Consider the following 7265-nt stretch of genomic DNA (forward strand, 5'->3'; position numbering starts at 1 on the left):
CCTATCCCCATGAGGTGGAGGCTACTCAGAGAGCAAGGGCAGTGGGAGCACCAGGGTCAGGTTGTTCCTTGCCCAGGCCTCTAGGTGGGCACCAGTAGCCCTGGGCAGTCTCTGGGCTGGAGCCTGTAGGGCCACACCAAGGAGAAGCCTGTGTCTAGCACTAACATCATGCTAGGGTGCAGTGCGGCCCAGGAAGGGCTGACCTGGCCTGTGTCCACCATGCCTGCCTCCCCCTCCTGGATCTCGATGCCCCAGAAGGTCCACATGTCCTAGCATCCCTGCACACCCACTAGCTTCAGGAGGCGCACTCAGGGACGGCCCAGGACAGAGAGGGGTGGGCTGTGACACAAGATTAACCACCAGAGAGGGCTAGGGCTGGAGGAGGGAGGTCCAGTGTAGGCTGCCCCCTGAAGGTGAGCAGACAGGATAACCCAGACTAGGCTGAAGGGAACTCCCATCACCCCCCCTAACATCTTCCCGGCTGGGCTAGAACTTGGGAGTCTGGAGAAGTTGGGCTGAGCAGAGATGCTGAAAATTGTGCCCTATTCTGCCCCTGTATGCCTGCCTCCCCAACACCTGGGGTCTAGGCCAGGACACTAGGGCGGAGCTTTCAGAGGCCCCACCCACAGCCCACCTCCCAGGCACCTAGATATGGAAGGGGCTCGAGTGGGCTGGGCAGGAGATGGGCTCCCAGGACCCTGCCCGTTGTCTGACTGGCCCACTCCAGACCCCAGCGCCTGCCTGCCACTGGGCAGGCTCAGATGTGCGCATGCTGGGGGGAGGAGGAGGGCGTGCGAGCAGGGGACTGTGGGGGTGAGCTGGCGGGGGGTCCAGGCGGGGGACGTGGGCGGATGCCCTGCGCCTTCATGTAGGACACCAGCTGGTCCGGTATCTCAGCCAGTACATCGCGGGCCAGGCGCGCCATGCTCAGCACGTGGTTGCCCGTGCGGTCCACATAGTCTCGGAAGGGCACAAACTGCACCATGTCCCACTCAGCCAGCTTCCCCCGGAGGAGATCCGCACGTTGTCGCCATCCAGCTCCACCATGGCATCAAACTCCGCCTGGCCTACGCCGACGATGACGATGGACATGGGCAGTTTGGCAGCATTGACGATGGCCTCCTGGGTCGGTGCCATGTCGGAGATGATCCCGTCCGTGATGACGAGCAGCACTCGACGATATCCATTTTGATGCTTTCCATTTCACTTTTACAGCTTCCAAGTTTCCTGTCTCATACTTCAGACATTCTGAGATGAGATTATCAGTTGATATTTGAAACTGTTTCCTCTCATTCTCTGTGTGCCTTATCAGCAAATGAACGTCCCAAAGACTTTATTCTCTCCGTGTCAGGAGGATAGACTGCCTTTCTCGGTCTTACTTCTGACCTGAGAGGTTCCTCTTCCAGTGCTACCTTTGACAATATTCTGCTGCTATTCCTGAGGTTTCCACTATCTGATAATATTTCTACCCATAAGCTCTTCATTGACGAATCCATCAGAATCGAACAGCCTATTCTTTTTTGTACTGCGTGCTTAGTCTGGAAGCCCCGCAGAAGCCTGTTCAGGTGGGGTGACCATGGACCGTGCTCATACGACATAGCTTTCAACACAGCAGCCCCACACTGGTATGACAAACTTGCAGACAAATGGTGAAAAGATCCTAGGAGAAATTAGAGATTGAGGACTAAACCTGTATATTCCAGATCCCTGGCCAGTCATAACTAAGCCAATCCCGTATAAACACTATCTTGAGTCCTCAGATGAACCTTAGCTTCCACGCTGACCTTTCCCTGATGACCCATGGGCAGAATAAAAATGACAATAAAGAACAGGTGGGTGCAGGGTACAATATGACACTTCTGAAACCTCCGTGATGATTAGATTCTGTGTGGAAAACATAGAGTTGGGTGAAAGGACAGAAACTCAGTCATCATTACGGACTTAAACTTTAAAATTTCAGATACATGATCTAGGTACTTCCATTTTCAGTCTTTCTCTGTGCATGATGACCTATGTACAATGGGGCTTCAAACTTTTCTAAAAACATTCTACTTCTTTCCATTAACTTTTGACTAAACTCACTGTCACCGAGTTGGATCTGACTCATAGCCACCCAACAAGACCGGTTAGAACTCCCCGGGAGTGGGGGGGGGGGGTTGCCAAGACTGTAACTATTCACAGTATTTTCAAACTGCTGATTGGGGGCTTAGCAGCCCATCAGGTCACCCACCGTGCTGCCAGAGCATCTTTGATCTTGCTGAAATCCCCACATATATTAGAGATAGGCCTGATAGGAGAGCATCCCTGTGCACATATTATTCTATTGTTGTCTTCGCAAATAATTATCTCTATATTATGAATCCAAGAGCCAGCCCTGTTGGTTAATAGTTACATATTGGGCTGCTCACCAGAGGGCCAGCAGTTTGAAAGCATTAGTAACTCCTAGGGAGAAAGAGAACTAGCTATCTACTTCCATGAACAGTCAGTCTCCGGACTCATGGGCAGTTCTATCCTACCCTAAGGCTTTGCCTTGAGTAGGCAGCAACTCGGTGGCAGTACATTTTGGTCTGGGTTGTATTAAGAGTTCACTCAAGCAGTCATATATTTTGTAGGTCAGATACTTTTCTTTATAGAGATTCGGAATTTTCATTTCAGCATTGGATTAATTCAATTCAAAGACTCCAGAAGTCTACTGAATTTCTGTTACTCTTTTCGTGACCAGGCCTGGCTGTTTTGTATAGATACCATGGAATTTCATTGGAGGTATGTCATGTTTTTCTCTTCATATAGGCTAAAACTAATCACTAAGTCATAGAATATGGTTGGTGGTCTCCAAAAGGAACAAAAGGATGTGAAATACATAGTGAAAAAAGCTCGGGGCTAGAAATCAGGACACTTGGAATCAAGAGCAGGTCTGCTTTCAGTGTAGCTCCACAAAATCACCGTTCTCTGACTTTCAGCTCGTGCAGATGTAAAATGAGTACCAATAGTCACTGGTAATCTCTCAGGAGCTATGTAGGGGATGGAGTAAGCAGTACTTAGAGACACTGACAATATTGCAGCGAAACAATCTTTTTTTTACTTTATTGTTTTCATTGGTTTGTTTGTTACCCAAGAGTGAACTGTAAAAACAGTTGCAAAATACCAGATTAGATCATCTCAAAAGGCTGTTCCAGTTTAAAAAGTCTAAGTTTCTAATTATATGGGGAAAATCAGGAAAAGACTTTGGGTAATCAAACCTGGATGATAATTTTGACATTTAAAAGAAAAAGAAAAAAATTAACAAAATATGTCCTGAAACTTATTTTTCCATTTGACAGAAACACAAATTTGGCTGAAAAAAATGTGGGGTTTTTTGTTCTTTGCAATTCAAAAGGGCAAACTATTAATTCTCAGACACATATTTGCCATTCAGTTTGGCAGTATTTCCACTTGAATAGACTGTATTGATGGGTATGTCCCAGAAGTAACTTTGGGTCTTGAGGAACTAAAAATTAAAAAATGAGAAAGCTGGATTTTATGAGGAGAGGAGAGGAACTTGCTGAGCATTTTTAAAGAGAAGATGGACATACATTAAATGACAAAACAGGAATATAAGGAGGAAAGTCTTGGATTGACTGGGGATAGGAAAGGCAGGAGATAGGAGTTCCAGGAAGGCAAAGTAATGGCAGTCCAGCTGCGAGGTGACCAGAAGCTGCATCTAGGACTTGGCATGAGGCACGAGGGGCAAGGCAGGACTGCATGTAGCCTGCCAAAGAAGACAAGTCAAGTAAGTGTGAGAATGGGAAAGGAGCCAGTATCCCTAGGCTTCCCATCTACATCTCTGTTCACTTGAACACAATTTCTCTTTGGGGAAAGTAACCTTTGTCCTTTATCCTAAGTACTTTCTAATCATCCACATCCTACTATAAGGTTACATTTTAATGGAAGTCAACTTGGAGACTACTCCAGTGACATAAAAATGTTTTCTTTCACTCTGTGGTTTAACAGTTTCTCCACAGCAACAGGGCAGTCTTTTTATTACCAGAAATATGGGTCTTATTTGTGGTCCTTCGTCATGGCCAAACTCCATTAGAGTCAATTGGAGATGTGGCTATGTAAATCTTAGTGAATAATATTTATTTCTTTACAAGGTTTGGAAGCTGAAGCAATCAGAATTGTTATTTGCTTATTACATGTTGTCTTTGGTTCCCAGGAAAGCATTACTACAAATAGGATGCAGAATTGTTGTCTTCCTTTAGACACTGAGTATACATCTCAAAATCTTGAATAGAAAAAAATTATTTCTTAGGAAGATACCACATGTGATTTCTACTCACTGCCTTCATTGTGAAGTGTGTGTGTGTTCAACATTCTTCATGTGTTCACTTCCATGTTGCTTTTCATGCAGCTCAACCATTAGCATTATGTTTCCAATTCTTACCATCTCCCTTAAAAAAGCTCCATGATTTTTATGTGCACACTCTTTTCCTTTGTCCAGTTGAGTTAATACTTACAGGTACTTTTATCATATATTGTTTCTAGAAAATGAATGATGTATTAGCTCTGTTATTACCATAAAAAATTTATCTGAGTCTTATTCAAACAATAAAACATAATCAATATGAAAAGGAAAGTTTATGAAATAATAACTTTTGGGAAATGTTTCATATATTTATGAAATATTTCATAAATAATATTAGCATATACTCTAAATAGAACATCAGGGCTATCTTTACTGATGCATTTTTTAGGGCATCGCTGTCATCAAGCATGGACTTCAACTCGGTGCTCCAAGACACGAATGCAACATACCGGCATGAAACCGTGAACCAATAGGGAGGTCTGAGGAGCCAACCCCAATCCCAACTACATGGACAGTCCCCCCTCCCTCCTGAAGAATTCACTTCACAAGACAGCAGTGAAACTACAGCTAAGGGAGAGGGACAAGTCAGAACAGGGCGCACAGGAACAAATGAAGGGGGAGGGAGAGAGAGTAGAGCACATCCTAACCGACCAAGCCCTGAGGATTATATTCCTGCTCAGAGCAGCCAATGCACAGAGAGGACCAAGGGGCTGGCCACACCACAGGCCACAATGTCCCTCTCTGACCCATAGTGCTATAGGGGACAATACTGGAGACACAGTGCAGGAATTGTGCCCAGTCTGACCCCACCACACTGAGGAAAATCACTAAGGTTGTGCAACAGAACAGCAAAGGTAGCAATCAATGAAGTCCCTGGGGAATACCAAAATCAGACTATGGGGCCAGGGCATGGAACCCCTCAGACTCAACCAGAAAACAATCCTAAATGTCAACAAATAGACCTTGAACTATTTATAGGCTTTTCTTTCTTTTCTTTTTTTTGCCATTGGTTTGTTTTGTTGTTGCTTTGTTTTCTTTTGTTGCTTTGTTTTGCTCTCTTATTTCTGTGCAAATTATTGTCTTTGTATGTAGTCAGGATAAACAATCCGGAGGAGAAAACAATGGATCAACAGTTCCAGGGGGACATGGGAGAGAGGGAGGTGGGGGAAAGGAAGTAGGTGTTAACAAACCCAGGGACAAGGGAACAAGTGATCTCAAATCGATGGTGAGGAGGGTGCAGGAGGCTTGGGGCTTGGTAGGGCTTGATCAAGGATAATATAACGGAGAGGAATTACTGAAACCCAAATGAAAGCTGAACATGATACTGGAATAAGAGGTAGTAAAAGAAAGTAGAGGAAAGGACTAGGAGGTAAAGGGCATTTATTGAGGTCTAAATACAGGCATGTACATATGTAAATATATTTATATATGAAGATGGGGAAATAGATCAATGTGCATATATTTATAGGTTTAGTATTAAGATAGCAGATGGATAATGGGTCTCTACTTAATTACTCCCTCAACATAAGAACACTTTGTTCTATCAACCTGGCATTCCATGATGTACACCTTCTCAACATGATCACTGAAGGCAAAGTGGGCGCATAAGCAAAAGTGGTAAAGAAAGCCGATGGTGTCTCGCAATCAAAAGATATAGCATCTGGGGTCTTAAAGGCTTGAAGATAAACAAGCAGCCATCTAGCTGAGAAGCCACAAAGCCTACATTGAAGAAGCACTTCAACCTGTGTAATCATGAGGTGTCAATAGGATCAGATATCAGGCATCAACAACACGGAAGAAAACATCATATCATTGTGCTTGAGGGTGAGTGCAGAGTGGAGACCCAAAGCCCATCTGTAGGCAATTGGACAGCCTCTTACAGAAGGGTCATGGGGAGGACATGAGCCAGTCAGGGTGCAGTATAGCACCGACAAAACATACAACTTTCCTCTCGTTCAGTGGGTCTCAACTTTCCTAATGCCGTGACCCTTTAATAAAGTTCCTCATGTTGTGGTGACCCCCAAACCATAGTATTATTTCCATTGATACTTCATAACTGTATTTTTTCTACTTTTATGAATCAGGCGACCCCTGTGAAAGGGTCATTCAACCCCTAAAGGGGTCATTACCCACAAGTTTAGAACTGCTGCTCTAGTTCTCTAATGCTTCCCCCACCACTATTATGATCCCAATTCTACCTTACAAATGTGGCTAGACCAGAGAATGTACATGGGTACAGATAAGAGATGGAAACACAGGGAATTCAGGACATATAAACCCCTCAGGACCAATATTGAGAGTAGCCGTACCACGAAGGTATGGGGAAGGTAGGGGGAGAAAAGGGGAACTGATCACAATGATCTACATATAACCCCCTCCCAAGGGGAAGGACAACAGAAAAGTAGGTGAAGGGAGACATTGGTCAGTGTAAGACATGAACAAATAACAATTTATAAATTATCATGAGGGAGGGATGGAGTAGAAAAAATGAGAAACTGATACCAAGGTCTCAAGTAGAAAGAAAATATTTTGAAAATGATGATGGCAACAAATGTACAAAAAGTGCTTGACACAATGGTTGGATGTTTGGATTGTGATAACAATTGTATGAGCCCCCAATAAAATTTTTTTTAAAGTATGGAATACAATTACAAAATCAGTGCCAATCAGTTAAACCATATTATATCAGTATTGTAACTTCTGGAATGTTTATCAAGTTACCAATACTTTTGTTATTAAGTATATCAATATACTTAATAGTAAAACAGAAATAGTTCACTAGCCTATCTCTTCATCCTCTTAATTTTGTATCTTACATGATGAAAGCTGTACATGGGAGTATGACTATTTTAATACATAAATAAAGGACAAATATTCCTGGGTGGTGAAAATGCTTAACAAACAAATATAGCTGCTAACC

General features: G+C 43.8%; 1 pseudogene; it reads right to left on the reverse strand.

Moving 5' to 3' along the window:
* Positions 1 to 275: 275 nt before the first annotated feature.
* Positions 276 to 4800, reverse strand: LOC115868595 (annotated as a pseudogene).
* Positions 4801 to 7265: the final 2465 nt, after the last annotated feature.

Source organism: Echinops telfairi, unplaced genomic scaffold (assembly GCF_000313985.2).
Source record: "Echinops telfairi isolate 266 unplaced genomic scaffold, ASM31398v2 ScPeMD7_14;HRSCAF=57, whole genome shotgun sequence".
Classification (NCBI taxonomy): Eukaryota; Metazoa; Chordata; class Mammalia; order Afrosoricida; family Tenrecidae; genus Echinops; species Echinops telfairi.